The sequence below is a fragment of the Eucalyptus grandis genome, chromosome 5 (genome assembly GCF_016545825.1).
Source record: "Eucalyptus grandis isolate ANBG69807.140 chromosome 5, ASM1654582v1, whole genome shotgun sequence".
Lineage (NCBI taxonomy): Eukaryota > Viridiplantae > Streptophyta > Magnoliopsida > Myrtales > Myrtaceae > Eucalyptus > Eucalyptus grandis.
This window is the reverse complement of record NC_052616.1, coordinates 4,161,582-4,172,250: the sequence shown is the minus strand read 5'-3', so window position 1 is coordinate 4,172,250 and position 10,669 is coordinate 4,161,582. Positions and strand designations below refer to the sequence as shown.

Genomic DNA, 10,669 nt, shown 5'->3' with positions numbered 1-10,669 from the left:
CCAAATGGAGACCAAACGGGCCTAAAAAGTCCACAAAGCCCGGAGACTAAATGGACCTAAAAACAGGCCACGAAGCCCAAAGACCCTTGCTAGCTTCGGCTTCTGCTCCTAGGCTCGAGAGGCTACTTGAGCGGCTGGCTGGCCTGGAAACGGCAAGGACAGGTGGACGGGGCTGCTGCGAGCAATGACCGGCGATGGCGATTGATCCGACGGCCTGGATGGTGACCTGGCAAGCTGCGACGGTGGCCTGAGGCAACTTGGGACGTGACTAGGCACAACAGGAGGCGAGATAGGCGGGACAACGCACGCGGGCTCACGGGTGGCACGATGGGCTTGCGAGCGGCGAGCGGTGGTCCTAGCGGCTCCGGCGGTAGTCGACGGTGAAGGGGGATCTGCTGGCCGGTTTCTCTTGTTTCTCTAAGCTTCCCAGACTCTCAACAATCGTTAAGTAGCTCACTTGAAGAAGACGAAGCCAGTTGCACCTTGGAGGGTCCCAAAATGCCTAAATATCCCCTTAGTTGATCATTGCATGCCCCCACCACTTGGGCTGTCATCCATGGCCAATTTGCAGCCCTCAATCTTCCTCAACACACTTCCCAAATAGTCCAAAAGGTTGAGCCCCCATGGCCTACGAATTTTGTACATTGGCCACTCAAATTGATTCAATTCCCCTCCAATTCTCCCTTAATTGAACCTAATTTGATGCCCATAAATTCAACCAAGATGCCCACACTTGAATTCACATTTTCCCTCATCAATTTATCCAACTTGAATCCCAAAAACACGACCAAAAACGGTCCTCTGATTTTCCTGGTCAAGAACGGTCCTACTTTGAATTTTCGCCAAGAATCTCGGTTTGTAGAAAAATCTTCGGAGAATAAGTTGACATTCCTTAAATGAATCGTGACATAACAGAACTTTCAATTTTTGAAATCGAGTTTAAATTCGCAGTTAATTTCAATCTAGCGCGATTTTAGCGTGACCTAGCCTATTAGGTAGCTTTTAGGACCCGTGGTCGATTATTTTCGAGCCACATTGTGCATCTTCGACACATTGACAACTCTCGGTTGTCGTGAAAATTTCGAGATTTCAAATACGGGCACAGGATACAAAAATGACAGAAAAATCGGTCTAGTGCCGTTTGACAGAAACTTTGTAATCAGGCGAAATCACTCACACACTAATCACATACCTCTATCAAATCAACCTATCTTCGATCTCTGATCAATTTTGACGGTGTCATAGTGACCCTTGCAGATTAGCACGGTCGAACAGTCAATTTTTAGTCAAATTCTCAAGTCTATTGCATAAAATCCCTTAACAGCTTCATCAGATAGTCTAGTTATCTCGTGAGTGATCAGCTCAAAGAAAAGCCCAACTTATTAAATTGAAAACAGAATCCTAAAAATCAAGATGTCACAATACACGTGCTTAAATCTAATGAAAACGCATCCCTGACCTTGAATGTTCTTCAGAACTTGCTCCTCTAGAACATAAACCCTCTCCAGGGTCTTGTTGATCTTTCTCTCCCACAAAGACACAAGATCATTAAACGAGTAGGTGTTGGCAGGAGGTCTGATGTATAGGGTTTTGTTCAGGGTTCTCAGATCATCCACGGCTTTGATGGTATATGTGCAAATGTCATCCTCCTTGTTAAACACCGATGTGTATTGACAAGGAGAATTTTAGAATTTGGTTAATAACTATAAGCCATTGATATTCCTAGAGTTACGTTCAGCTCACATTCAAAGAACTTTCTCAGTAAACAGAATCACCAGAGAGCTGCATCCATATGTTCTTTCCTCTCCCAACTACATTAAAATAACCTTCATGATCTGCCGCCTAGGCAGTATTGTGCCAAGAAAAACCACAGAATTTTCATATCATCTATTAATATCTGAAAGAGAAGACTAATGGCCAACATCTCCAAATACAGAAGATGCTTGGAATTCTCAAGCTTCAAGAAGTGCCCCACTCTGATTACTACAATAATTAAGTTGTGAAAAATTTCCAAAAAAATCTCAATGAATTAAAATGCGAATCTCAAGTTGCTTCTTACCTGTTACATTTCCATCCCCTAAGATAACAACTTTATCTCTAGGGGGAGCTGTAGCCCCAGGCTATGACAATGTTGGGAGGAAGTAACCTGCAAAAAAGTTAGAAGACACATAGGTATAAGGGATTCCCTCGGCCTCAACAAGGCGGTGAATCTTGGCCTTGATAGCAAATGCACTTTTTGCTGGCTCCACCGCATGGACACAATCTACGTCGTTTCCAAACTCTGAAGGCAAGAATCTCTGAGGAGAAAATTAGTTGAATTAGAAGAAACATTTTTATTAGAAAGCAACAAAAACTAGAGCATATTCCCCTTATCGAACAAACTTACATGAGTTCTGGCAAATAAAGAAAACAAGACTGAATTTCACATTTTAATGTGTTACTATAACAAAGTAAAAAATGATTACAAGTGAATCAATACAAGCAACAAAGCAAATTCGATCCCAGAGGTATTAGAAAAATACAAGAAAAGAAAAATGAAGATGTAATTATTAAGGCATTTGCCAGATAACTCTGTCCAGTATAAAAATGCAAACATGCTGCTTGCTTGGACACTTTCACAAGTAAAAAAATATCAGGTAAGTTGATTGGCTTTTGTGAGCATGCTGAGCTCTACTCATTATAAACCATCAACCCCCAAAGCAACGACTAAACTATCCACTAACTGTGTTTTGGTAACTTATTTACAACAATAATAATATCACCGAAAAAAGAACATTTGAAGGATTAAGTAGTTCATGATTTGCATTCATGATCCAAGAGCTGGGTAGATGACCATGATCCATATTGAGTGCTAGAAACTCTTTGTTCTTTTCGGTGACCTAGAAGAAATCCAACCACACAGGTTCTGAATAAATAAAGCCTCCTGGAGTTTGTAAGCAGCCCAATATCCATACAAGGACCGAGATTGGGGAGAGCACGAGTTTGGGGTCAAAGAACCTTTTTGTTTGTGTAAAGATGTCGATCTCCGAGTAACACGTACGAATATGTATGAATTCATCTAGATGGTACACCATTCATCCATAATGAGATGAAAAATCGACTCCAATTCTAGTGGTAAAAACATTTCTCGGAAATGCGGAACGAGACATAACGGCAGGCGACGCTTTGATTTTCTCAAAGCAGAACCAAACATGCGAAGCGAACACGATCGCACGGGAAGAACTACGCACGTGAACTAAATTGACGCCGAGGCTCTTGAAACCTTCGACGATCTTGGCCTTAGCAGGGTTGGAGAGAGTGGACTCCCTCACGAGAGCAAAGGTAGGGCAACCGGACTTAGCACTGGCTTCTACGATGAACTTTCCGACGTATCCAGTGCCTCAGATCACCAGGACCTTGCTCTTCGCGGCCATCTCTGAGTGGTTTTCACGGCGGAGGCGCGGTGTTTTCCGGCGAACTTGATCGGCTTCTAGAAGCGACTCTGCTGTGACTGGAGAGAGAGAGAGGGGGGGATTAGCGTCGACTCTCGAAGGGCATAATAGTCTTTTCATTGAAATGATTTTTTACCGCTTTCAACGAAAAAGGTACATGTAAAGTTTGCAAATAAATAAACTTCGATAGAAAAAAAAAAGTTTGAAAATAAACAATTCGCCAGAAAAAAAAAGTGAAAAAATTAAACAGAAGAAAATCAAATACGTGTGAAATAAGCCAAAATAAGAAAATTTAATGGTGCTGAAGATTTAAGCAATCATGTAATTTTGAAGTGTGAAATACTCGAATTAATTTCATATTATGATTTTATTTTTTCAATTGCGTATCAAACCATTACGTTTAACATTGGTTTTTCAATTGTCTAGTAAGGAAGAAGTGATCACATTTTAGATTTACTTTATAGTATCGAAAGAAGGAAGTGATAATGGTCTAAAGGGACAATGAGCTATACAATTAGTTCACAAATCCTTAACAACAACAACAACAACAACAACAAAAGAGAGCAACCTTGTTAGATTCATTGAAGGATTGAAGAGCGAGCATGATTTAAGTGAATCAGGCACATAACCCAATAATCTGTTTATCATTAAATGTAAAGGATTTTAAGATTGGACCGTTACTTAATTTGTAAAGTAAGCGAGATATTTGGAAGTTCCATGATCAAGAAAATGACGCACGCCCACTATCAGACCAGCTGCCTATCATTTTCCTGAACTCAGCCTAGTACGCTAGGAGAAGGGCTTCACGGGAATCAAGGCGGGGAGAACCGTTTAAGGTTTGGTCCGGTCTCCTCCAGTTATCATTATCTCATTTTACTGTTGGGGTTAACTCCGATAACAGAAGCAGTTTAAGGACATGCTCAAGTCCAGTGTATCAAGCCATTACATTTAACATTGGTTTTTCAATTGTCTAGTAAGGAAGAAGTGATCACATTTTAGATTTACTTTATGGTATCAAAAGAAGGAAGTGATAATAGTCTGAAGGGACAATGAGCTATACAATTAGTTCACAAATCCTCAACAACAAAAAAAAAAAAAAAAAAAAAGGAGAGCAACCTTGTTAGATTCATTGAAGGATTGAAGAGCGAGCATGATTTAAGTGAATCAAGCACATAACCCAATAATCTGTTTATCATTAAATGTAAAGGATTTTAAGATTGGACCGTTACTTAATTTGTAAAGTAAGCGAGATATTTGGAAGTGCCATGATCAAGAAAATGACGCACGCCCACTATCAACGAATGGTCGGGCTTTAGAGATAGGAACTTGGTTCGAGAAATTGTCCAGGTTCTTCATCATGCATTTGCCTTTTCTTCTTCTTGTCAGTTCCACGCCTGCAAGATTCCTTGAAACATTAACATCAATTCGATAAATCCCAAGTATCCATAAATTTTTGTTTAATCTCGTTATTTCTAAATTTATCCTTAATCTCGTTATTTCTAAGTTTATCCTTAACCAATTCACTTTGGAAATTTCATCCTTGCTCGCCAAAAAAAAAAAATCTGCAAAGCGAAACCTCGGGTTTCAATTATGACGAGATTTTTTAGGACATGTAAAGTATTCGAAGTTATATTAATCTCTGTACCTTCACCATTTTCTTAATCAAGTATCTATAATTTTAATTTTTATAATCAAGTGATTCTACTCATGTAACATGCCTAGTCGATCTCTCCATCATCAAATTCGGCCAAGTCCAATTAACATGTCTGTCGAATGATGCCAAAATGTGTTGTGGATCATATTGCCTACTGGTTGTTGAAAACTCTATCCAAAGCTTAGATCCCCATACTTTTCTAGTCAATTAATTATTTTTATAAGTAAGCAATATTTGATCAACATCACATTCTGGCAGCCTTAAACAATCACGTCAATCGAATTTAATGTTGAAAAAACTTGATTAGATATTTTTTGAAAATTAAAAATAATTTTAGAATAATTGAAAGCGTGGGGAAATCATTAGAAATATTAGTGAATTATAGGAACGAAAAGTATGAAACTTTTGTAAAAATATGGGAAAATATTGGATAGTCAGTGTTGAACGGGCAGCTTGTGTAATTTCAATTTTACTTTTCCACTTTAATTTATGTAACAACAACCATGTAAATTGGCTTTTTGCAACGGTTTCTGATTTAATAAAAAAAATCTTCAGATTGTCCAGATTCATGAAGATGTCCCGATTCATCATTTTCGAAAGGTGGAGGTATCTACAAAAGTCTTTGAAGCATTAATGAAGTTGGGACCTTTCAAAGCATTGACCAATTGGTGTAAATCCTGCTAATCTTTATAAAAGTAAATATGAAGAAATTTAAAAGTAACACCTTTCAATACAATTACAATTAGATATTTTAATAAAATCGCTTGCTTCAATGGGGGCTGCCCGGGCCATCTTCATTTCCCTGAACCCAACCTAGTATGTTAGGAGAAGGGCTTCACGGGGATCCAATGGTGGGTCCCCTCCCTTGTCGGGAGTTGGCGGGGATACCCAATGGGGACTTTATCCCGTAATTCCCAGTTAAACCCCCTGTAAATGGGGGCTAACTGGGCACCCTGGGATGCCCTATTCAAGGTAGAGCAGTTTAAGGACCTGCTCAGGTCCATATATTTTAATAAAATCGCTTGCTTCAAATAATTAACTTCAAATTTTCAAATCAAATTTAATAAGACTTAACATGTGCCTAAGGAGCACTCTTTGACATTTTCCTTTTATCCATCTCCTTAATTTAGTAAATGGTCGTCTAAAAGTTCATCCAACTATAAACACTCTAACATTGAGAGATTTACGCCGACATGAAACTATATGGGCAATGGTAAAAACGATCATCAATGGGCCATTTAAGCCTTGACGGTCGGTGTGAAAAGAATTAGCCAACGAACATAAGAATTAAGAACCTTAAATAGCACGGGCATAGTTATATGCACATTAAAACGTATTACAAGCTAAAGAAAAACCCCTTTTAGCATGTTATCACAAACAAACAATTTTCAAAAGGTAGTTATATGTCTTAGTCAAGTACACCAAGGCCATTTTTTTGGATTAATGCCCTGAAAAATCCCAAACCGGTACACCTATAACAAATATACCCCAAACTAATTTTTTGACGATCAAAAACCTCAAAATAGTACATTTTTGACAAATTTACCCCAAATAGTATTCTTTTAATCAATTTACCCTACATTAGTTTCTGTTAAATTTTACTGTCAAATTATTAAGTTGAATGACATGTGACAATTCGTTGGTGTACCAATTTGGGATTTTACTCTCCATTAATCACAATTATACAAATTTTGTAATTTTTTGTGGTATTAATTCAATTTAATTAAGGGTATATTTATCACAAATGTACTAGTTTGGGGTTTTTGGCGATATTATAAATTAGTTTAGGGTAAATTTGTCATAAGTATACAAATTTGAGATAAATTTATCATAGGTATACCAACTTGGGATTTGTCATAGTTAAAAAAATAGTTTAGGATAAATTTGTCACACATATACCAGTTTTAGGTTTTTTAAGGTATTAACCTTTTAAAGGTATTAACCATTTTTTTTTTTTTGGAAAAGACCATCAAAAATTTCAAACTATACTCACTCTTACACATTTACCCTAGCCTAGTGCTATAGTAAAAGTGAACAGTGATTTGCTACAGTGAAACTATACGGATTCAACGGTCTCGTCCATCACGAGCATTGTAGCTACACACTGAGTCATCCGAATTGTCTTCTAGGAGATGTGTCTCGTACTTCTGTTCAAGGGCTTCAAGGTCTTCTGGTGAGAGGATTTGGTTCAGTCTTGACGAGGATGCTTGTTCATGAGCCCAATGTGATGCTTCTTCTTCAGCCCAGTTTGTATTTTCATCTTCTTGAAGGTCAGGAATTCTTGGCTGAGGCCAATTGGATGGCTCTGCATAGAAGGATGTGTCCATGCTTTGGAATTGTTCGTAGGGATCTTGGGACAGAGGTCCTCCAAAGCGTGCATAGGGGTTCCTGGGTGGACTGGACAATGTCATCTTCACTTGTCATTTCAGGCTCTTGGAACGATGAGGCTTGTCTGTATTGTCCGAGTGCTTCCTTAGCTTCTGGTGCTCGGTCATAATGATCCCACGTAGTGGGTGCATTATTCCAAATATCTTCGGGAATGGTCTTGTTTTCCTGGCACAGGATTCTTTGGAGTTCTCGATATTCGTTTTCACAGAGTCGAACAGATCTAGGATAAGATCTGTAAATCCGAGCTTCTCGACTGTTCAAGTTAGGTTTATAGGCTGTGGTTCCTATTTCCAGTGGTGCATTGAGAATGCTTCCATTATTTCTGCAAAAATTCCAAGGACGTCGAAAAAACAGGATGGTATGGACTTCAGGGTTTGGCGTCATCGATCTCAGTTCTTTTTCTAAGTCTTGTTTCCAACATGTAGGGGGATAGAACCAATTTAGAAATTCTAAAAGATTTCTATCACATTCCTTTTCAATGTTTCTTCCGAGCAAGAATATCCTTGTGAGGTTAGCAATGAATCTTCTGGTTGGGATTTCAAAAGCTATTAGATACTTATTGGTTAAGTACCATAATAACGTTTTGAGCTGCTCAGGAAAATCATCTTCCTTCCGGATAAGAGGATGAATGAATGGATAATTCATATTTAACCCAAAAGGATAAAGAATCGAACCTCCATTGAATCTCGAATAGGTCCGTGTGGCTTTGCCACATGAGGTTCTCCGGGTTCTCAGCAAGGCTGTCGTTACGGATCTCGATTCCGCCGAATAATCTCGGGGGTATTTCCAGCTCGTGAATCTTTGATGTTCTCGATTTTGTATTTTACTCCATGGTTGAGCATGTGGAAAGCAGGCCTTTTGATATACATGTTGATCTCGGCTGGTGCTTTTGGCCTTGATAAGAAGTCAGCAAGTACATTCTTCTTTCCAGGAATATGCTTAGTTTCAAAGGAGTATTTTGAAAACCATTCAGCCCATCTAAGCAGTTGTGAATTTGGAATTTGCTTTTGTTTAAACTTGGTCATCTGAGGAAAAGATGCCATGTCTAATTCCACCAGGAAGTGGTGGCCGATGAGATGAAACTCAAACTTTTTGATTCCATTTTTTTGCTAGGATTTCTTTGAAAGTGGAATGGTAATGCATTTCAGCTTGGGAAAACTTTCCACTTTTATGAGCACAAAGGAGTCTCTTACCATCAATTTCTTCAAAAAGAACAGCCGTCCAATATTCATCACTGGCGTCAGTTTGGAGAATTCTTTTGCCTGTTGACGGTATTTGTAATGGTGGGAGATTCTCGCATAATCTCTTTGAGTTCAAAGAACTGCTTTGGTCCGAGTTTTTCCCCAAGGTGGAGAATTTTTCTTCAGTATGGATTGCAAAGGGATCAGAAACTTTGCAATATTTGGGACAAAAACCTTGAGATAGTTAATTATCCCAAGAAATTGCTGGACCTGCTTTGTTGTGAAGTTATCCTGAGGAAACTTCAATAATTCTTGAGCGATATGTGGCCCTAGGTAATATGTACCTTTGTTAAGGTGCATACCAAGAAATTCAATTTCGTCTCGGGCAATATTCATCTTCCTTTGCGAGAGCATAATACCATGCTTCTTTACGATTTCTCGCAAATTGCTCAAGGAGTTGGCGGTGTGACTGTTCATCGGGCGTAGAGCGAATATCGTCAATGTATACAGTTGCACTTGATAGAATTGGTTGGAAGATGCGACACATGGCCTTTTGGAAAAGGGATGGTGCTACCTTTAAGCCAAAAGGAAGAACTTTCCATTGGAAGTGTTGGTTCGGAATACGTAATCTGTCTTGGATCTGTCTTCGGGATGGATGCCAATTGCCAAAATCCGGCTTTGAGGTCGAATTTGGAATAGATGTGGGCTTTGGTTAGACCACTAAAGAGTGAGTCTCTAGATGGTAAAGGGAATTTATCATCTTGGAGGAAAAGATTGAGGGGTTGATAGTTGATTACCAATCTCATTTTTCCTCTGTTTTGCTCGGCACGCTTATTGACATAAAAGGCTTCACAAGCCCATTGTGAGTCAGAAACTTCAATAAGGCCTTGTTGCAAAAGTTCCGAGCATTCCCTTTGGGCTAAACCCAAATGTTCTGGTTTCATTCCCATATGGCTCGCCTTGGTTGGGTTTATGTCTTCATTTTTTTTTAAAGGAAGGCGAACAAAGAACTCCGGGTTTTTCCATAAAGGATGAGAGCACTTTTGAGCAAATTCTGCATGGGATTCTGAACAAGATTCTAACAATTTTTGCATAATTGGATCTAGTAGACTCATTTCAATGGAAAACAGTCTCTGGATATTAACAAATTCAGAGAATTGATCTTTATATCTAAGACCTTTTCCAGGAATGCTGCGAAGCTAGGAGATTTGAGTCATGATGTCCCACCCAATTATCAGATCTTTATTGGGAAGGTTAGATCCAAAAATCTTTGCAGTTATGGAACCTTTGCGGGAAGAAGCTGGACGATTTGGGAGTGGTTCGACATTTGTGGAGAAAGTATCTCTCGACACTGAGAAGTGAAATATCGATGTAAGGGGTCCAGAATTCTTCGGGAAGAATTTTGGTATCTAGGATAGAACAACTTGCTCCCTGTGTCAATGAGAGCAATAACGGTGATAGGCTTAGCAAACTTTGATGTAAGGATTTTTACGGGGAAGTGTGGACGGTGAGTCGCTCGAAAATATGTCAGATTTGGTTCGGGGATGATGGTGATATGTGGAAAATTTCTTGGACTCGAGTCCGACTCGGTTTCACTTTGGAAGTTTGGTAAGAGGGAATGGCACAAAGAGTTTGGTCGATGGTTCTTCATCAGCAGAGAATAAGGATTCTATATCATCATTTTCGAGAGAAATACCTATTTCGTTCTCAATATGATGGATTAGATGATTCTGACCTTTTCTCGCTTGAGGGCAATTTTTGGCAAAATGTCATTTCTGATTGCAGATGTAGCAACGATTTGATTTCTTGTGGCTTGTGCGATCCTTTCTTTTGCGTAGGTATCGCCATTTCTTCTTTTTCCGGAAGTGCTTGGAACCATGCTTGGATTTCTTTATCCAAAACTTCTTGTAGTGTTTCTTCTTCCGAGAATATTTGCCACATGTACCATCACAGTCTTTCTTGGAGCATTTAATTTTCAGCTCTTGACGGGGAGCGGGCTGATTCGAGGCGTCGTC

At 39.2% G+C, this 10,669-nt stretch overlaps 1 pseudogene; it reads right to left on the bottom strand.

Moving 5' to 3' along the window:
* Positions 1–522: 522 nt before the first annotated feature.
* LOC120293480 lies at positions 523–3,460 on the bottom strand (annotated as a pseudogene).
* Between the last annotated feature and the right edge of the window lie 7,209 nt (positions 3,461–10,669).